The following is a 22,668-nucleotide window of genomic DNA, read 5'->3' on the forward strand; positions in this document are numbered from 1 at the left end:
TTGGACGCGGGAAGCGAACAGCGATCTTCTGCGCTCAAGTCTGCTGTTGTATCAAACCATCGACCCAAGCTTCCTCCTCCTAACAAGGAAAAACGTATATACATGTCATCCGAGCTGGGTCACCTCTTCTGGACACCAGATTGTAGCTGTGGGTCGTAAAAGCTGCTTGTTTAAAGGCCTGACTCAGTCATTAAGTCCCTTATTAAGGAAAAATGTCAAAGATTCATTCTTCTGACTCTTCAAATACAAGGATTTTCTGCTTTGATTTTATTTTCTATACCTAAAAACTGATTTATCTTTACATTTTGGACTGCTGGTTGGACAACAAAAACGACTTTTTAGATGTCACCTTGATCTCTGAGAAAGTGTGACGGCATTTCCATTACTTTATAGGTCAAATATATGAAAAAAAAAAAATAAAAAAAAAAATCTGATAAATCCAGAAAGAAAATGATGTATTTGCTGTCACCCCGAACACCAGATAGCGTCCATGTAAACTACTCCACATATTGAACCGCAAGGATTATTTTCGCCTCCCGAGCAGCTCTGCCTCACTTCCATGTCCTTTGTGTGATTGGTTTTCTTCCATTTCAACACACATCTGTACTCCTGCACGCCAAAAAGCACAAATAAATACACACACACACACACACACACACACACACACACACACACACACACACACACACACACACACACACACACACACACAGCTCCCTCTTCATCATCATCTAAATGTAGTGCTCTCACAATCCAGTTAGCGTTGGATAGCAGCGGTGGCCGGTCATGCAGCCTTGGCAGGCGGCTCCAGCTGGTGTGGGAGCCGGCTGTGGAACTGGTTTTACTCCAGTGGGCCTCTGCCAGCCGGCGGGTTTAGCAGATTGTAGTCACACAGTCGTTACTCTGCTGGGACTGAGTGAAGCAGATGCTGTGGGCCCTCACCGGCTGACTGACTCTAGCCTTCCCGTGCACCTCCCTCCTGGACCCCCTTCATCCCATGTGTTCCTCAGTCCCTCCTTCACTCCCTCTTCCGTTGCTTCTCTCGTTTCTTTCTCCCACGTTTCCTTCACACACGTCACCCTTGAAGGACATCTGAAACGTATGGGGGCGACTAACATCGTGTGTGTGCGTTCACTAGTGAGTTGTTCGTATCCCTCTGTGAACCAGCTGGGTTTTTTTTTATACCATCAAAGTGAGTTCACTGTGGGCGCGGAAATCATTTTCAAAGGCCTCACTTGAGGTAAGGATTACCGTTGAGGGTTTAAGATGTGACTTCGGATTTGATTAGGTTTTGAAGGCGTTTTGAGGTCGTTTTAAGCTTTGGATTTGATTTCAAGATGAAGTGTCAGTAAAAGGTTGAGGACGGGATATGGAAGTGAAAGAATTCAAAGGTGAACAAATTATGACTAGTTAGGAGTTTGGGTTTCTTTAAAACTAAAATATGTGAAGAGGTCGCCCCGCTGTGTCTGGTTCTAAACCAGTCAGAGACCTTTGCTGTACAGTCTGTCACTGTGCATCTCTCCATCTCTTGTCTCCTGTCATCTCTGTGCTGTCAACTCTAATAAAAAGACATAAAACAACAACAGGCCGGACAATGGAGGCTGGTACTGAAGTTAAAGTCCAATCCAGGAAGTCCAGTTTGATGAGTTTTAAAGTTTATCTGAACAAATTTCTAGACAATACTACCAGACAGGATTTTACAACTCTAGGAAGTCACATCAATTTTCCTATTAATTGAATTTGCTATTAAATGTAATTTGATTGAGCCACATGGTACGCTGCCGGATGCTGAATACAACTTCAGGTGTAATTAAACAACATCATCTTATTTTGGGGTTTCAGATTAAAATCAGAACTAGGATTAGGGTGTAGGCTGCAGAAGAGGTTGACTATAAAGTAAATTCCAGGTAAGGATTCGGCTTTAAGATACGAGGAGCAATCAAACATTTTCGAGACTGTTTCTCTCGTGTACAAATGTACAGTGATGTGCATATAAGCAATGACCTTTGTGAGTAGTTATTCCGAGTCACGTCATCATCAATTTCACTTTGGACATGAGCAGAGAGCGCACATCACATTTTTTTTTGTCAAACTCAGGAAATCACCAACGGAGACCTTTGAAATGTTTCAGAAAGTCTACAGCAATGAAGCAATGAGCCGGGCGAGACGTTTTTTACTGACGTTTGTGTTTCAAGAGAGGCAGAACGTCACAGTCCAAAACCAAAGACGTCGCAGTACAACGAGTACAAGTACAAACACGGTGGGTTTTTATGAATTGGTCCCCGAGGGTCAGACTGTCAACACTGACTTCTAACTGTGACCTTCTGACGGGTTGGAGGGGAAAAACATTCGGCACAAACAACCTGAACTGAGGTGCGATGGAACCAAAACGTGAATTTCTCACCCACAACAACACAATTGTCGCACTCAAAAACCCTGTGACTTCTTTCTGTTCGTCAAAAATTGGACACAAAATTTGATGTTCACTCTCTGCTCGAGTTTCCGATCCGTGGTGACAAATGCACACAAACCAGTGGGGACAAAAACGCGTCTAACTCAGGTACTGATGTCGATCAAGTGATGGAAGTTGCGCTACAATTGCGTGCACGGAAACGGTATTTGAACTTTGCATCTCATATTAGGTGAAGCACAAGACAGTGATTCATGTTTAATGTCAGTGTGAAGGTTCAGATAAGAGTCTGAAGTTAAGGGAAAAAAAGCCCTCACAAATATAGTTACACAAATATGAGTGTGTCTGCAGGTGTGTGTGTGTGTTACAGTGCAGAAGTAAAGCCTTCAGACGTTGACATTAAGCGTGTGCATAATGTGTGTGATGATGTGCTTATGTTCAACAAGTATTTAAAGAATTACTACCCTCTCCACTTTAATTAGTAAAGTCACAGGCCGACTTAATGGTGTGTGGGTGTGGGACAAGTTAATCCAGGTCTCAGGGAAATGTATTCAACAGAAGAGCAAAAAGTACATCATTCAATTGGAGGGAAGAAAAAAAAAAACATGCTGCTGCTGCTGCAATCTCACTACACCATCTTGGATAATGTGGTTTGGTCACGAGGGAAAAGGAGAACACTCTGACACGCCTGTTTGCGTAGGACACTGAGGCATTTTTTTGGAACAAGCGCCGGATGACATCGAACAGTGACATCACCCACAAAACCAAAAAAAAATAACGATGCAGGGAGGAAAAAAAACATTTTGGGGGAGGAGGACGAGTAAGAATGGGAACACAGCGAGTGTATTTTCATCAGCATCTGTACTCAACAGCTTGGCCTATTTATGATTTTTTTTTTTTTTTTGCTGAAAAAGACTAACAGTACAGAGAGCGGCGTCTGGCTCTAGTAATGGGATTTAAACAGGAAGTGTGGTGTGACCAGCAATAAAGGGGGCGGGATGGAGGGATTGGAGGGGGGGGGGGTAGAGTACAAAAGGAGCTGCGACCGCCGCTGGATGCAGATAAAAACCCCTTCTCAGCCCTGACAGAGGCAGCTAAGACTCCAGCACAACAGAATAAATATCGCTCACCCGGCGGGAGAGCTCAGAGAGATAAGTCGCTCTGAAATGTTTAGAGGCAGATTATATTAGAGAGATCTGGATGAATGAGCGCTCAATCTGGACTGTAATCCGTTTCAATAAATTAATTAATACAGCACTCACACTTGACTGAATACATTTAAGTGTCAAACGCCCTCCTTTTGTTGTTTGATTTAATTTAATTTTCTCCCATCCAAGGACACATTCTGATGCACAAGTGTTCGCTGCTAAAGCTGCTGCTACATCGTGATTTACGGCGCAGTGTTATTTTTATACGGACGATCAGTCTCTGGATTGCACCACCTGCAGCGGTCTAAATATACCGCATCTGGATATGCTTCATCAGCCGAACATGCACCGTGCATCCCATTGAAATTTAATTTGCCGTTGAAAATAGTGCACAAACTCCCGTATTGGCTACCGCGAGGCTCCTGCAAACAGCAACAGCAGTGATATTTCAGTAAGTCAAAGCTAAATGAATTAAAGTAATCCAGTGGAGTGCGCTGCTCGGACCACGTGCACGTGTGTTTGTGTGCACACGTGTGCGTATCTGCAGTCATCAGTCTCGTACAGTCTGTGAACGTGCAGCTGCTTTTCTCGGGGTGTCCTAGTGCATGTGTGTGTGTGTGTGTGTTTGTGTTTGTGGGTTTATGAATTACTGCCTTTTTGGCAGAGACAGGCTGGATGCAGCACTCTCAGAGGTTATCCCAATGTCAGGGCATCCCCAGCGGATTTGAGCATCTTGTAAACAGAGTCTGGCGTCTCTACCGGTCCTGCCTCGCCACATCAGTAGCTGTCCAGAGATTGCTCTGCACCTCTGTGGTGAATTAGAAACAGGAGAGTCCTTCTTTCAGATGCTGGGGCTTTGGGAAAGGATGCCTGCATGTGACTGAGCACCTCAGGTTTCACATTAGAAAATTATTTAAATTCAAAATAGGCACATCTCGGCAAAATTAGAATCACATAGGTCTTTAACAAGTGGCCTTGAAGCTTCACTAATGCAGGATTTTGTATGCACGTGTAATGTGAGAGGGATTGCTTGCAGTGACAAACCCATCGAGGTGGATCGAAATCAACTCTTCTGCTTTCTTAACTCTATTTCTAAAACCAATCATATTAACATTTCTCAATGTCAGAATGTGCAGAGAGTTTTTCCAACCGTGGTAAATCTGATTTGTGTGTTTTACTTTACAACAAAAGACTTACAAATTTAGAAAAGTTAATAGATCCTGACTGTAAAGTCCCTTTCCTGGCATTGATTAAACCCCTAAAAACTCATATTTAAAGAAAAGAAATCCCCTAATGCCTTCAAGAGTCTGCTAAGATGGCATGCAACTCTACCCGTTCGCCTTCATTCAGCCTGAGCGGATCTATGAATATATAAATAGTCCCCACTTCTACATCTGCCCACCCATGCGTTTGCTCGCCTGCAGCTCCATGATACGAAAGCTCCACCCTGCAACTTTACAAAATTGGTTCCTCACGTATGTGATTATGAAGCTCCTGTCACTGCAGGTCCAAAGAGGAAATTCTCAGCCATGGTATTGACTGCTAATTACACAATATGTCTTGCAGCAAATTAAAAAAAACACCACAAGGACATGTTGACAAGGTTAAAGCTTGAAAACAGCAAATAGAGCAGCGTCATTATGGTGCAAACCAAACTTTTGGTAATTTTTCAGACCAAAAAAGACAAAACTGTTATTTGGGAATAAAATGTTTTTTAACCATTGGTTTGGGAGTCCTGAATGGCAGATTTTTGTTTTAGTCTGTGAAAGCAGCATAATATTTATGGCTGAAATGTCACAATCATCATAATACTGAAGATCCCCGATGCGTATCGCTGCAAAAATGGAATTAACTGATGATTGGACCGAAGACTTTCTGTCAACCATATTATAAATCAAGAAGTATTGATATCGGACAAAGACGAGTAAAAACATACAGATGACAGACGTGAAAATAAAAACCTGAGAATCTCATCTATGTAGCGATATTCAATACAGGTTCTTACTGCTGTGTGTAACGTGAGGCTATTCCTCGTGGCCCACTGTAGACCTGTAGGTGCCACAGCAGCCTATAGATCCAGAAAACAGTAACTCCCTCAGGGAATGGCCGCTGGTCGCTATAGCAACCTATATGCTGACATGCACAGGTCATATATCATGCTGTAAAGCAGCATGAACACAACACGCCTGCCCATATGTGTGTGTGTGTGTGTGTGTGTGTGTGTGTGTGTGTGTGTGTGTGTGTGTGTGTGTGTGTGTGAGAACGTTTGTGTAGATGTGTGTGTCTGCAGGAGGTCGCGTGTGAGCAGCGGAGGGTCACTCCCGTACGGTACCTCTCCGCTAAGCCGACCCTGACCTCAGTCTGAGACCCGACATGCAGTAAAGAGAAGCACAATGGAGCTTTTATGGGACGTGTCACTCACGCTTTCACTCCCGCTTTGCAAATCTACCCGTACAACCCAACGGCCCGGGCATGCTGCTCGTTGGAAAACACGATGCCATGATGCCAACTGGCGCAAAGCTGACACAAGTTACGGCAGAATATTTTTTTTGTTTTTTGTTTTTTTTTCAAAGGCGCGGGGAGTCTTTTAACTAATCCTGCGTACAGAACAGATGCATGTTGATGCAAAATGAAACAACAGGATGCAGTAATTTAGCTGCTAATAAGAATTAGCAATTGTCTTAATCAGTGCATAAGTGGCGAGCAATTTAACATGAAAGAGTGTGTTACAATAGCAGCGAAGTAAACCAGGTTTACCAGCGTAGCCCAGGGCCGGCCTTGTGATTCGTCATTGTGTGTGTGTGTGTGTGTGTGTGTGTGTGTGTGTGTGTGTGTGTGTGTGTGTGTGTGTGTGTGTGTGCATGAGTGTGTGTTACATGAGGCGTCGTACATCAACTTGCAGGCAAAACTAGTTCTCGAATGCCTCGAGTGCAATGCTGACTCTGCAGATCCCACGGTAAGGAGAGAGAGAGAGAGAGAGAGAGCGAGAGCGAGAGAGAGCGGAGGACACACTTCAACGAGCGCTCCCATTAGCAGCTACAGCTCCTCTCAAATGTATAATTACAATCAGCTCCACCTCGGGGTCCCATCGTGACACACAAGCCAGCCACGTTCATTTTTCTTCTGTCATCATTTTATTTTAGCCGGAGCTCTGAAGAGAGCATAAAGCAGTGAAGCTATATTTATATATCCGCATTAGTGACCAAGAATGAAAACTCCTAGTTCATACTGGTTGTGCTTTTGGAGACGATTAAACAGAGAAAAAAACCAGAGGCAGCGAATATTCTGTTTGTTAAGATAGCAGCATATTAGACCAGCTAGAGACGGATAAGAGTGAAAGCACTCTTATACATGAAACCTGCACACATAACTGATCTAATACGGAAATTAAATGTGTGACAAGCAGCTCCTTTTATGGAAACTATATTGATAATAAAAATGATTAATTCACACAAGATTTTGAGAATGAGTAATATGGACCTGTATTTGAAAAAAATAAAAATGGACTGGGTGAAAATATACTTTTATATAAAGAAAAAGGTTATGTAGTAGTAAAATCACCAGGGAGATATTGTTACAATGCAATGAGTGTAATATCAAACCTTTTTTTTATTAATTTACTTAAGGTATTTTATTTTTTATTATCATCCAACTCCCATCTGTAATAAAAAAATATTTGATCACAGACTAAAAAATAGGTAAATTATCATAATGTCTCTCCTTCCACCTTTTATTTCTTTAGATTTCTTCCCAGAAAATTTTAATAATTATGATTTAAATCTGTCATACCTGAAATTTCTACTTCATATTTGTATGTCAATGAGTCTTTGTAAAAGCACGATGTGCTAAAAGCATTCAGCGTTTCACAAGAAATCAGTAAAGATTTGAAATGTCAGAAAAATACATGGTTTTGTGCATCAGAAGCCTGAGACCCTTCAGGTTTATCTTGTGACCTCTCTGGGGGGTCCCAACCCCCATTTGGGAACCACTAATTTAGCTGAACTGGTTTTGACATTCGCACGTTTGACTGTTGTTTACTTTTCCTTCTTAATTTATGCATCTTCTGCTTGTATATGCATTCGATGTCCCACTGGATGATGCATGGTGTGTAAAATTAAACACTCAAAACACTGAACATTAAATATAAACGCTTCTGAACTTCCAGCAATTAACAGTAAAGATGTCTCTGATGGCTCGCAGTCAGGAGCTACACTGCTCGGTTACCCTGTGAACAGGAGTAAAAGGCAGCAAATCCTCTCAGTAATTAACGACCCATCGCCTGGCTGGGCTGTCCATCACCGGTTGCCACGGTAACTGATGTATCTAGACGGCCAAAATCGAAAACAAGTGACCTGGAAATAAAGAACTGAGGTTTCTTGTAATATTTACACAAACAGTTGCTGCTCCTGATGTTCTGAACACTCACTGACAGACAGATATATTCAAGGATAAAAAAAAAAAAAAAAAAAAAAAATCCTTTTGGTTGTTTTTTTTGTTGTTGTTGTTTTTTTCCCCCTCTCTATTTGTGCATTTCCACCCACCTACTGTTGTGAGCATTTTCAATTTAATCTTCTAAAAAAAATCCTGAGTGGAAATGGAGGATATTTAAAAAAAAAATGTATTAAAAGTTAATATATGGAAACAGGCTTAGAAAATTTGTGTTATAGATAAAGTTTTATTCATCCCTAAAGAGACAAAAAAAAAAATCTGGTGTGGATTGATGAGGAGATTGTAAAGCCATTTTAACACCAATTCTTAATTGGGTCAAACTATGCATTGACTTTCACTTTGTTGTATAATTTTTTTTTTTTTTAATTCTCTCTCTTTCTTAGCCCTATTCTGTCTCAGGTAGAAACACCTGGGTATAAAAGTTTGGTTAACATGAATCTGAGCAATCCAGTCCCAAACAGGGACGCTCTATGGAAGAAGAAACTACAAGCATGATGCCCTCATTCTGTCAATTTGAAATTGCTCTGAGTTTAAGCTGTTTGTGCTAGGTGGTTTTTTTTTAGATACACTGTAAAGGGGAGTTTAAAGAATTACTACTTATTTACTTTTGGCTTAAGTATCCTGAGATTTCTTCTGTAATTTATGGCCTACTGTCTTAGACAATGAGATCTGATACAAGACTACGGCTGTTGTGTCAAACGGTAAGTTGCAAAAACTCGTCGGTCTGAGACGCTGTGAAATTTCTTTGACTTTAAAGGACGAACTGACGGACTGGATGAACCCATGATAAACACTGAGCTGCTGTGGGCCTGATTTCAGCTCCCCTTACTGATGTGGACGGTTGACAAGTGCAGAACTGGCAACCTCCCCCTGTGGCCCTGTGAGAAACTGGTGGTTGAGTCGAACAGGGAGACTGGACCCAGACTGCTTGAGGCCACAAGAGGGAAGTGGTGATTGATATTTCTGTTATAAAAGGGACATGAAGAGACAGTCGGGCAGAATGAAGGTACATTTTGTTCTGAACACATTTCCAGCCCTGAGACAAGTACCATGTTCCAACAGCTCTTATTGTCTTTCTTTAAGTGTATTACAATGGTGGGTTTTTGTATTGTGGCAGATAAACTGATAAAATGTGGATTTTGAACACAATATTATAAATAATATAAATAAATCCATATTTGGGTAAAAATACTTGTTTGCTTTAGTAATGACACTGAGATGAAAAGATTGACACTATCCCCATGCGAGTGTGTAAAATATAATATTAAAATTCTGGAAACGATTAGCCTAGCTCAGCATAAAGACTGACGGCAGGGGGAAACAGCTAGCATGGCTCTGTTCAAACTTAAAAAAGAGATTTCTGAATAACTCCAAAGCTCAATAATTAACCAATTTATCTAATTTGTTATGTTTGTATACAAACAGAAATGCAAAAGCAAAACTTTTGTAGGGATTTATTTTCTGTAACTATTTCTCAGTCAACAAGAGGCGAGAGCAGTGACTTCTTGATAAACTGTCATTTGTAAACTTAATAGTTTCACTTGAGGTGAAGATTTTTTTTTTACCTTCAGGGAAAACCAGGCTAGCAGTTTCCTCTTGTTTCCTGTTTTTATGCTAAGCTAAACTAGCTGCCTTCTGGCTCTGGATGCATCGATAATGAACAGATGTGAGTGGTATCAATTTTCTCATTTAATTCTATTCAAGAAAGCAAATAAGCATATTTCCCAAAATGGGTTGCTATTCTTTTAAAGGGCAAATCTATTTTTTTTTTTGCGAATAATTCATCAGGATCCTGCAAAAATCCCAATACAGACTGACCTTTTACCAAAGGTTTGGTAGTTTAAATTCATTTCACTACAAGCCTCCAAGTCAAATATTATGTCAAAAGCCAAGCGTAGGCGGCAAAAACAGCCCAAATATTAAATATATATTTGCTTGAGATCAACTCTGAATCGAAGGAAACTGAATGAGCAGCCCAGTTTCCTTCCACAGTCATCACATCCCTCAGTGAAGTGACCGTGTTGGGTCGCTCCCAGGTGGGAATGCGTGTAACTGTTTAAATGAGCTGCGGGACGGTGCTTTGAAAGAGCACGCCGAGTCAGCAAACGCCGTCCCAAGGGAGACGCAGGTGACAGAAAGAGGCCAATGTATCTGAAAGACATTCGCTGCTCTGTCTGGAGGTCGTCTAATGCACATCCATACTAACACGCCTGCGCTCTCAAAGATAGCTCCCATTTAAAGTGAAGCTATAAAAATAAACCAGAATTCAATGTGTCACTGGAGTCGCCCCGTTTGTGGAGCAACACTAACAGCTATAAATGACACTGCGGCTCAGACAGGCCAGGAGGAGGGGAGAGCTGCCATGTCATCTGCCTGCAAGCTCCTCGGCAGGTCTGCAGAGTATTCTGGGGACGGCAGACTGGCAGCGAGCCAGCAGTTTGTAATGTGCAGTGAAAAGGGGAGAGAGAAGGAGCGCCATGTGGAGACTGGCCGGGGAGGCGGATGTCACTCTGCACTCGTCATGATCAACAGAGGAGACGGATAAGATCGGAGATTTACACTCGACTGGAGCCCCCGGGCAACATAATGCTGACAAATCACAAATGGAAAGAGATGCCACATTTCCCATGTTGTTCCTGCCACAATAAATATCACCGGCTCAGACATGAAAAGAGCGGCGATCGTGTTTTTGTGTGTGTGTGTGTGTGTGTGTGTGTGTGTGTGTGTGTGTGTGTGTGTAACCTGTCTGGAACCAGTTGAGATTTTATCTCAGTTGAGGCAACATAGAGGGAAGTAAGAAGTAAAATTATAAAGGTAATTTACAGTTTAAAATGATAGAAAGACTGTTGACACTCTTTATACGTGCCGTGTTAAAACTTCAGACATCTCATAAGAAGCAGGTTCGTCAGTGCTTCCTGTAAACTGACAATAACGGTACAATCAAACAGATCAGACAACTCACTGGATCAAATCTTATTCCAGTGGAACTGTGGAAAACACAATAAGCCTATTTAGTCTGCGCTACAGCTGATTGTTTCAGTAAACAACCTTCTCAAGATGGCTGCCGGGCTTTAATTAAACCTTTATCAGCAGCCTATTATCCTGCAGCCCACAATTATCATGTAGCTCAGGGACTGCAGCCACGTCTAAGATCATCTGACATTCACTAATTAGCATGAGCCGAGTTGTGCTTTTCCAAGACTCGGGGTCTTCAGTCTGTGCCGATATCATAATAAGATACAAATACAACCCTGTGATCAGAAACTTGTATCGGTCTATCTGGAGCTTTCCCTCTGGGCTGCAGCCATGTTTGTTCAGCTCGCTAATAGGAGCCAGACAACAGAGCACTATTATCATCTATGACCTGGAGCTTGGACGAGTAGGACGGGGGGGGGGTCAAAAGAAAGGGGTACCAGAGTCCAGCTGGTTGATAATGAGGTCTGCCCCCCCCCCCCCATCCCTCCCACCCCACCCCACCACTCAGTGTTTCACTGTGCCCTTGTGTGCACCAAAAGGTCCACAATAGGTTGGTAATAAGAGGGAGGGGCCTTCGCCTCAGCACACATGCCGTCTTTGTGGCTGGGAAGTGGTCGGATGGGAGCCCATAAAGGAGGAATGAGAGATTTGACATACTGTGCTATTATCAAATCCCAACAGACCGCCGAGCTGCCACAGGACGTTGTAAAAGATAACGAACTCTGAGCTCAGGTGGCAGCAGAGGCCCGAAGTAATCTGCAGGGTCGTTACCTGGATGGGTCGTTCAGCCAGATGGTGGTTCATGTCAGGAGGTTTGTGGCACAGCGACCAGCTGACGACTTTTTAAGTGAAGCTGTGAAGGTTTTCCTCCCTTCGGATGAGCTGGAAGTTCGACTTTTCTTATGATCATTGAGACGAATTGAAGCCACCGATAAATTATGATGTTAAAGGTTTTATTAGGTTCATGAAATGATCTGTGACATTTTCACAGAAAACTTTTCTTTTACTACTCAGGTGTTGTAATCTATATTAGACTGATAGAGCAATTAATTAGTCTGGCAGTGAAACACTATTAGCATTATTATTACCAGTATTAGCTCATTTGAGATACAGTATATTGGCGTTAGTGTAAAGCCAGTTAGTAATAAAACAAAATGCCAAAATCAACTAGAAACAATTTGGAGAAAATGATAATCAAAAAGCACCAACATGCATGGTTCACAGACTACAATATAGTCTCAACTCTAAAAATAGGTGTTTTTAAGGATGCTTTAAAATACCTATGTATTAAATTTTAAAAAAATTCAGTCAATATATGATTATCTATTATTTCAAAAATATCCGAAGTTCATCTCAAAAATCTATTACAGGTCTGTATTTGAGATTTTTGTATCATGTATATGATCATGTAATTTTCTCACTGTAAAGCACTTTGAGCTGCATTTCCTGTATGAAAGGTGCTATACAAATAAAGATGATGATTATTATCATTATTATATCATTATTATTCTTTAGAAGTAGTAAATATAAATTGTAGGCTTTTTTTTAAGGATATTTCTGCTCAATAATTATCATTATTTTTCGGTTAAATTGTGATGATGTTCGACTTAGTGTCAATCAGCACAACAAAAGCTCAGTAGCAGCAAAGAAGAGCCACAACCAAAGCTACACTAAAAGTCCTGTGTGACCCATGAATGATCATTTAAGTGCTGGAACAACAGATTTGATTTGATTTTGTAGGAAGAACAAAAGCTGCCGAGAACAAGTAGAAGACGTAGTTGGAGGAGGGAGAAGCTTCACTAAGACGTCACCGCTTTTGATGAAGTCTTGCCTCGGAGTGTAACGAGCTGTGTAGGCAGGTCTCTGTCTTTATTGCTGAAGTCATCATTTAATCATGACTGTTTGCATGCAGCATCCAGCCCCAGAGAGCCGAGAGTGCCAGCCTCTGTTTGCCTCCAAGGCCTCCCACTTCTTCTCATCTTCAATAGCAAGCACGCCTCACTTCAATCGAATGCACTAACTGATCTATAGGCTTCCACCATGCTCAAACACATGCTGCATGAACCATCTACTTTCTACAGAGAAAACACTCGGGGGATTTTGCTCAAGACGAGCATATAGACTTAAATAGAGCACTTTGAATATGATAAAGGACTCACTTGGATACTGCGAGCTTGACCAGGCCCAGCACTGCACCATTTCAGGGAGTTTAAGTGTTCTTGAGTTGTAAAAAGTTAAATGCTTTGTGAATTTTTTGGGGGAAAAAAAACACAACTTAAAAGCAAGTTCTGCTTGATTTGAATTCTGCACAGTCTTAATGTGCATCAACTTAGCTGTGGATAAGAAAAAATATCGTGTTTGGAGCTGCCCGATATGTATTTTTTCTTATCCATATCTTATAGTGTGACATCTGTGTTGCAAACACCAAAGCAATACTTCTTTCCATACCAGACTTTGAGGGATGTAAACATGTTCCACTACAAAAAAAAGTTTTTCTATTTAAAGCTGCAACCTGCACAAATCCATTTTTCACCCCCCCCCCCCACCCCCCCCAACAATAGAAAAAGAACCTGCATGTAATGAGTAAGATGTTGCTGGAAGCGATGAACTCACAGAATCATGGGATCATCGCTCAACTCTGCACCTTTGAGGTTTTGGTTTTGACTTTACAGCTCACAGTTTACCGTTTTGGTTCACTGCTCTCATCCACCTTGTATGATCTACCAGATACTTCCCTCGGGAGTCTGTCGAGACCAAAACAAGCTAAAGGGAGAGTTAATATTGAATTTACACGCATCCCGTAGGCACAAACTCGACTCCAAATGAATGGTAATGCTGCTTCAGGCCTGCTGGAAATGTTAAAAACCAACTGTTTGCGAACACGTTCAGCTTTACAAGGTGGTGTGAGAGTTATGTTAAGAGCTTGTTGCCCCAAAAGTAGCCACAAAAAAAAAAATCCATTTAATGCAGGTTCAAAATTCCCTAATGCTAAATATTATATAAGAGAAACGAGCTGAATCTGAAATTGGACAAACTTAAGTTTGACTGTCTGATTAAACTGGAGGAGCTGAAAATATGAAAACAATCAATGCTAGCTTTTTCAATGTTAATCAACACCTGGAATAATGTATGTACATAAGTGTGCCTCCTAATGATTGACAGGCTTCACTCATAGATTGCGTAGAGGTGGACGTAGCTTTCGGGTCTGAAAAATCAGGCCGATGGGGGAAGTGCCTTAAACTGCAATACCACAGAAGGCCACTAGGGGTTGGCTCCAACTAGCGTCTGGCTCCACGTGACGCAGCCCTGTTTCACCCCGCCGCAGCAGCTGATCAGAACATGGTGACAACTCTCAGTGACTCAGACAGTCCCTGCCACATCAAATGAACTCTTCTATCCAGATTACAGCGGACCTCACTGACTCTGCACACATCCTGCAGCCTCAACTATTAACAGGCTTTTCACAGCAGGAATATAAGCTTACACCGAACACGTAATGAACACGTAATGAAAAAAATTAAAACTGTTAATTGTGTTGACAAGAAGCTGCTGTTAATGTTGAGGCGCCCTGATGGTTGTCTGGCCCGAAACGATGCATTTACCTCCAATACTTCTCGATAAAAAGGACCACCTGATTAATCATTAATGATAATAATCAATAGTAAAATCAATAAAGTTCCAAGAAAAAAAAGCTTAATTTTTTATTATGTGACCGGAAACTAACTCTATTTGGGATGTGACAAATCATGCAGTTTGCAGATGTTACCTTGGGCTTCAGAAATGTCTGAAAATGTAGACATTTTAAAGAAAACTCAATTAACCAACAGAGTATTTGGTAGGCTTCAAGCTGTATCTGTTCATTTTGTGCCCAGAACGTGACAGAACAGCTTCTCTCATATTTAATGTGTTAGAAAACTATATTTAGCTGGTTAAGCTGCTCAGTGCTCTTTAATATTCATCAGCTTGTTCCCAACTTTGTGTTTATTATTCGGGAGGTGAGCAGATATTGTGTGCAGTTGGTTTATCAGAGTTATTTGTTGCTGGAGGCCGTGTTGGTGAGCTCCAAAAGCCTCAAAACAACGAACAATAAGGAGAATAAAATGATGCCTTGAACTGAGGAGGGGGAGTCTGGTGAGAATTCCAACCAGACGTCCCGCCAAAACATGTAATACACCCTTCAGTCCACAAGAGGATATCGCACCAGTGTCAAGTTTGTCTTTTCAAGACGTGAAAACTAAGGCGCCAGAGGTTTAGCCACCAAAAACCATGAAACGGTTTCTAACCCTGAGAAAAGATCATGTTAAAATAAGTAATTTTATGTAAGTGATTTCACATACATCAAATAAGTTACTTAACATTACACAAGTTCAATACCTTATGTTATGTTTGTAACTTACTTGCATAACATTGACTTTGGCTTCCTCATGGATTTGAACACAGATCGTCCAGGTGAAAGTTCTGTGTTTCACCCGCCTCCTTCCTACTCGGACGTTATCAATCTTTTTAATTTGTCACATAAGCTCCTTCTTCAACCCTTTGACCCTCCTTCATGCATGCGTGTACTTCATACGCCTCGGTGAGGCAAAGCGTGACACTGACACGGCCTCTTCTAGTGGACTGACAAGTTTAAGAAACGCTTTGTGGCTTGATACCGGGCTGAAAACTCGTCAACCAGTGACACACTTTTCATTACATCCAGTCATTATATATATTTTGCTACAGTGAAAAATTACTTCACAATTTTAGTGGAGCTTTAATAGGATTTCCACTTTTTGTTCTTCAGCATAAATCTTCATCGTTTGCAAGCGGTACAAACGTCCCTCTCCTCCTACAGCTCAGCTGCATAACACAGATCAAAACTACATCTCCTCTCTCTCCACAACCTTTGGCGAGGCCAAAAACACTTTTTCTGAAGATATCTCACTCGGAGTGACGGCCTCCAACACATTGCTGGGAGCTGTATTTTTCTGACAGCCTGTCTCTTCCTTGTATTTGGAGGAGAGGTGAGAAACATGATGAATCAGCCTGAGTTACAGCCTGCCAGGCTGCTCTCAACCTCCCTAAATATAACTGCTAATACCATTTGTTACGGTGAAGAAGAGAAGCGTCCATGATACCAACCCCGGATGCCAGTGTGTGTTCTGCTGTCTTCGGATCTAGGTTAAGCTGAGCAGCACAATGTGAGACGACGAGATGATGTTTTTTTTCTTGGACAAAACCTTAAGCCTCCTCTGCATTTTCAGCTGTATTCTTATATACGTTCAACCACATAAGGCCTGTGCCTGTTGCAACATCATGTTTCTACAATGAATGGGACATCTTGCTTACTAAATTCATGTACTTCATCATCCTGCAGCACATTAAATATTCATTCTCCAAAAAAAAATCTATTTAGTCAGGGTCACCTCAGAGATGGTGCTGCTGGAGAAAATTTACCTTCATACAGATTTTTTTTTCTCTTATTTTGAGCTGTAAACATCACAAAGATGCCTAAAAAAAAGGTGTCAACATCTCTCAATTTGCGCAAGTCATGGAACCACTGCCGCAAAGAGAAATGTTTTCGTGTCCCACAGAAACGCAGCTCCCAGGTGCTGCTCGCTTCCATAAACAAGAACTTAATATTCAAATATGTGGACATTATAAACAGTCAATATAAAATCAGTATTTTATCATAATTTACTACTTAAAGATGAATAACCTGACTGGTTTTCTTCAAAAAGCCAAATGGAAGCAGTATTTATCAAGTTTTAATACTGATAGAGGTCCTTCAAATACAAATTAAATGTGAAATATAAGCTTAGAGATTTCTGAAGATTGTGTTTAAGATGACTTCAAAAATATGTTTGAAATGTTCCTTAATGTATCAAAAGACATAAAAATGCTTCAGGATGTTTTATGATTATAAAGTGGCAGCTTTGATAATTCAGAAAATTGAAAAACTCTCTCAACATGTCCGTATGCACAAGATGATAAAAAAAAAAAATTAAAAAAACCATGCACATGGAGGAATTCTTTTTTTCAAGGGTTTTAAACTTCAAAGGACAGCGCTGCAGAATTAAAGCACATTACTCCGGGGTTTCATGCAGAATTGATGATTTCACCCAATTGCTTTGTGTCAGCAGCAGTTTGCCAGTAGAGTAACAATATCATCACTTCCGAAACGCTTTCCAACTGCGTGGTTTATGATTAGCATCTTTAAAATGTCACTGAATTTGAGACCAACACAGACATTATAGTCGTTGAGTTCTACCTCAAAAATGTATTTTCACGAGTCAAAATCGAGCTTATTTTTAGACTGACTTCTATAAGTTTACGGTATTGGTTAAATATTTGCATTATTTGGACAAACTTGTGTCGTAGAATTCTCGACCTGAATACCAGTCGTATTTCAGAACAAACTGCCTTCTCCTTTCCGTTATGCAGACGGCGAATTTCTGCACTCGGAGCAAACCTCACAGCCACTGCGTGACGATAAGCTTTATATGGATGTGTGTCACTGCAGCAGATTTTGACTTACAGCAGAGTCCCTACGCTACTCCTCTCCTCACGCCTGCTCTCCTTCCTATTGGTGGAGTCAGACACAAGATATTAACTAGGTCAATGAGATTCCTTTACACTCCTCCAACAGGGAACGACAGCAGATGAGAGGACAGAGGGAGATACGAAGGAGAGGTGAGGAGCGGAGAGGAGAACGAGAACGAGAGGATCCGAGAGACTTCTACTTCTTCAAAGCCCACGTTTCTTCTGCTGAGGAAGCAGGAAGAGGGGAGCACGAGGCGGCTGCTCAGACATGAAATAAACTATGTCTGCAGTGATTCTCGCTCAAGCATTGTTGACGGGACTTATTAAGAATGCTGGCATTTCCCACTCAAACCTTTGTTGTAGTGAAACACAGCGACAAAACACTCAGAGAGGTTGGAGCGTTCTCTTGGAGACATCCTCAGTTCTTATTTTTAAAAGTGTGAACACGTTTTCTGTATTTCAAAACCTGCAGAGGTGCTGCTGCTGTGAGAGGTGTGGCGCTGCAGTTTTTCCATGATCAAAGTCGGATATGTGATGTACCGTGATTCAGTTCACCACTACTGAAGTTTGATCCATGTGGAAAAGACTCCAGAAAAAAGGGTTAAAAAAAAAAAAAATACAAACAGCTACATAAAAGATAAAAACCTGGGGCATGATGAGGAGCATGCTAAAAAAACTTAATTTCTGTGTCTGTTTTTTCACATTTTAAACATTTTACAGGGTGAGTCAAAAGTCTATAAACAAATATAAGCCTCACAAATTATAATTGATATAGCAATAACTAGCTGAAGCCCTAAAAACCACCCAGATAGACAGTTTTGTTTTACTTGTCCAAGGTTTTTTTTTTTTTTCGTTTTTTTTCAGATATTCACTCTGAGATTTATGGCACTTTCAAATTCAATAACAATGTGGGTTTTTCAGAAAACATTGAAAATCCACAGACCTTTCTATGGACAGTTTTCATTGGACGCCGTTACTCAAGAGAAATAGTCCCTCAAAAATGTCTGCATACTACTGCAGGTGAGCAAGACAATAATCTCTAATAAATGTGATAAATGTACTTTTACACCCACTACAAATAGAAGCAAAGTTGTAATATCATAATCAGAGAGTGGCGTTTACATGAGTTGGCATAATGAAGTATTCCCACACCAGCACAGAGGAAGGGTGCTTTTGAAATTGAGCACTTCCCTCATGAGATCTGATGTCACGTCAGAGGATCTGCATGAGGATATCTGAAATTAGAAATACCTGGCAGTCACTGAGGAGGAAAAGCGCAGCACAAAGGATTATCATTTGGCCTTAATGAAAGATGAGTTTCTCACAGGGGACTGGGAACACCTAATAAATCAGCTGATGCTCATGTCCTGCGTGTTAGCATTTCATTAGTTCCAATTCATTACACGTATCAGTATGCCTTTCTTCAAATGTCAGAGGAGTGAGAAATATCTCAAACACACAAAAGCAGCGGTGGGAAAAAAAAACATTGCAAGAACAGAAAATCCTGTCCAGCAATCCGTTTGATGTGAGGTCTGTTAGCTGTGGAGCTGCTGCAGTCATATCGCAGGCAGACAGGGCCTACAGCCGACTGATTACAGCCCGTCTCTGCCCCTCGGTCTCTTTGTCTTTCCCTCCCCTGCTCTCCCCTCCCGTCAGCGTGTACCGAAACACGCCAGCCTGTTTTATAACAGCCCTTCTTGTTGGATTAATCCGTGCTGGGGTGCCAATCTCTGGGCCGGAGTCCCACACAGCTTCTGATAGCAGAGAACGGGCACAGGGACAAGAGGAGACGGGCTTTAAAGGCCAGAGATGCTCAAACTATCTCAGATTAGATGCCCTTTTACCACTGTGGCGAGAAATTTTAACAGGATCTCTGAATTTACCAGCACGGATAATTTACACGCTCAGCATAAATCTTTCTGGATGCACAAAGGACAGATGGTCTGTTGATGTTTGGTTTGAACTTAAATGATGAACAGCTACAGTGCAGAGCTTTATGTGAAGCACAGATTAACCGGAAATTGAAGATCTCTGTGTGCACAGTTTCATCCAGGCACATTAGCATTAGCTACAGAAATAGGCAAGTTTTTGGTTCCCTCAAAAGGAAAGACTTGTTTGTTCAGAGTATTGTTCATTATATAATGATTTAAGCTCAAGTCTTTTTAAAGGTCCCATATAAATTCAGATTTCCATTTCTTATCTGATTATGAAGCTGGTCTAAGAGCTATAAATACTGTGAAAGTGTCAAAACCCTCAGCCCACGAAGAAATGCATAAAGCCTGTATTCAGGACTTGTGCCGTTTTGGACTTCTGTACGTTTGTGATGTCACAAACTCAAGCTCATGCGTTATGTCCGCCCTCAGCATGGCCAACTGTCCAACCTTTTATGTGGGATAAAACACAGAGCAGTCAATCGGTCGCAGAGCTAACAAACTACAACAGAAGCTGTGATTGCCTCGGGTGTGCGTCACTCAGAAAAGAGCCAGCCAATCAGAGGAGACGGTCACTGATATCAGTGCGCCTTAAAGGCACAGACACAAAACGGCCTGTTCTTGGTAGAGCTCCAGAGAGAAGCTTAAGTTGTGATGTTTTTTGGAGTTTAAACCACAAAAATATCTTCTTAACAATAAAGCATCATAAAAGGCTGAAATATTGGACCTTTAATGCCTAATTTCCGAAGAGTTCTTCCAGAGGGATTATTATTGGAAACCTGAGTTATGTTTTCAGATGGAAACTTTCTATGTGGATGATTTTATTGTATTTGTAGAGCCTGGGACTGTGGTGGTTTGTCATGTAGGAAGTCATGTTCATGTCTGACAAATGTGCAGCTGTATTTTTTTTTATCCTACAAAAAAGTAGCATGGTTTCACTCATTATTTTAAGCGGCTTGTTTGTAGTCCAAATGTTAGTTCTTAATTTTGGTGATAAAGGAGCTGCAAGAGGTAATTTAAGAAAATAAATTTGAAGACGGCAGCGGTGCCTCTGGTGGAATAAAAAAAAAATATATTAAAACCAAAACGGTGTGGAGGATTTTGTGCTTTTTAAATTAAATTAAACCTGGGTCACAGTTTGCAAGGTGTAATTAAAGCTGAGACGGAAAGGAAAGACGTCTCAGTCCAGTTGAACTACATTCTTGTCAGGAACGTGTGCTCCTCCTCTCTCTCTTCTGTGACCGAGATTTATCTCTGTGACTGAGCCACTCTGAGAGCAGTTGAAATTCTTTAAATTGATCTCCAACGAAATGGCTTTAGCATGTTTGTAAATATCCTTATCATTCCCTAAAATGGTTATTATGAATTTCACGGGAATTAAAGACGTTTAAAACAAGTGCATGGTTGTTCATTCCGCACAGAGAAAGTATATTTGAAGATATTGGCTGGGCTGCATTTTAAAAGATCCAGAGAGGGCTTGTGTTTTTCTGGGACAAACCTCAGGGGAAAATCTGCATTCATTTGGAGCAGCCGCTATCTCAGCCTCTCTACGACTCCCCTCCCTTCTTTCTCTGCTCACGAGACTGTCTGTGTCGTCTCATGCTCATACATGTATGCATCATTTTACCACCACCAGGTACCTATGAAGTGAGCTGCACAGAATTGCACTCAGAGCACAATGTGGCCTTCAAAGCAGCTTTTATCGTGGGACCACCCTGAGTGAGCGTGCTCTGCAAATGAAAAAATGTCCTCATGTGCAGCACCCCTGCACTTCAGTCCAACTGTTCCACAAGCATCTCCTTTCAAAAGGTTACCGGTGGCGCAGCAACAACAAAAACTGGAGTTTGCATTTGCTGCATCAGCACATCCAGACAAGACATGGATTTTCTGTCTTCATAAAAGCTGTCTTAGAAAACAGCCATTTTTCACGCACTGGAGAGCAGACAGAGCCATGCAACAGAAGTCATGTGAAGACAATGTGTCAAGAGCTGGGAATCAAACCAAAAGAAACAGTGTCGTTCAGCTGCCAAAAGAAAGCCACGTCTCCGTACTGACTGGTCGGGTATTAGCCTACTTTTTCTTTGTTGGCAGACGGCATGTTACCTGCTGTTGTCAAAATTGATTAGTCTAAGCAGCTGAACTTGAGCAGCACTGAGAATAGCCTCCGCTCATCTTATTACCTGAGAGAAGACCTCACTTCACAGTTGTCAAAGCAAATATTCCCTCCAATGAGCGACACGAGAGGAACAGTGATAACAGAAACTCACAGACAAAAGTCTGGATTATGTTGATGCAGTAGTTAGAGGCACAAATGAAAGACTTTAAGGTGAAGCGAATAAATCCGAAACAAACAGGAAGTGTGTCTGTACGCCGCAGTTACAGTGCAAACAGGGACCGCAAGTAGCTAAAGAAGCACGACTTTCTACGGTGTAAACAAACAGGCTACAAATACAGGGCCCAGATGTACCCCAAAGCTAATGCTGCGTTCAAATGGGGTCGTATTTACTGTTTACACGATAAGAATCCATATAAACGCCTCCCTCGTGGTACCCACAACGTCGGTACTCAAACTTTTCTCGAAGCCCCGCGTTCACAAGTTGTGACATATTTGCTGAGGTTTACAGAAATGGCAAAGGCGATAGAAGTTCATTTTCCATCGAATTTTAAGTTAATATGTTGTAATTTTAGTCATGTAGGGTTTTAGTCTGAGGAAAAATGTGAAATTCCCAACTTCTCATCTTTTCCCTCTGTGCCTTTGCATTTCCTGCATTACCCCCCCCCCCCCCCCCTCCCCCTGTTAGCTTGCTAAATTTCTAGCCTCAAGTTCAAAGGATTTACTGATGCACTAACAGCAGACTACCGGTCAAAAAAGACTTTTAAACTCCGTGACCTCGTTAATTCTGCCGAGCCCCAAATTGAAGAAAGACATGTTGACTAAAAGAAGTTGTTGAAACTCTTTCAGACACATGTTCATGGGAACTGACTTCTGCTTGTAAACACACCTGAGCTTCAGGTGGTGTTTAGTACTGTGGCTCTGTGATTACTGATACTCAGATTCATTTCTTCTGCAATCATTAAGCTTTAAAAGCACAATCAAATAGTATTAACAGATTAAAAGTTACGTGCACATAAACTACAGCTGATGCATCATCGAAACAGAGCACCTGTTTTCAAAGGGCTGCTAGGGAGCAGTCAAAGATGTAATTGACTCCCTGCAGTGACCCTGCTGAAT

At 41.4% G+C, this 22,668-nt stretch overlaps 1 protein-coding gene across 11 annotated transcripts in view; it reads right to left on the reverse strand.

Annotated features, from left to right (window-relative positions):
- Positions 1-22,668, reverse strand: part of LOC138203197 (microtubule cross-linking factor 1) — a 75,760-nt gene that overhangs the window by 44,071 nt on the left and 9,021 nt on the right. The gene's annotated exons all lie outside the window — the stretch shown is intronic.

Source organism: Embiotoca jacksoni, unplaced genomic scaffold, assembly GCF_022577435.1.
Source record: "Embiotoca jacksoni isolate LCO1_2020_lvr unplaced genomic scaffold, fEmbJac1.0.p SCAF_22, whole genome shotgun sequence".
Classification (NCBI taxonomy): domain Eukaryota; kingdom Metazoa; phylum Chordata; class Actinopteri; family Embiotocidae; genus Embiotoca; species Embiotoca jacksoni.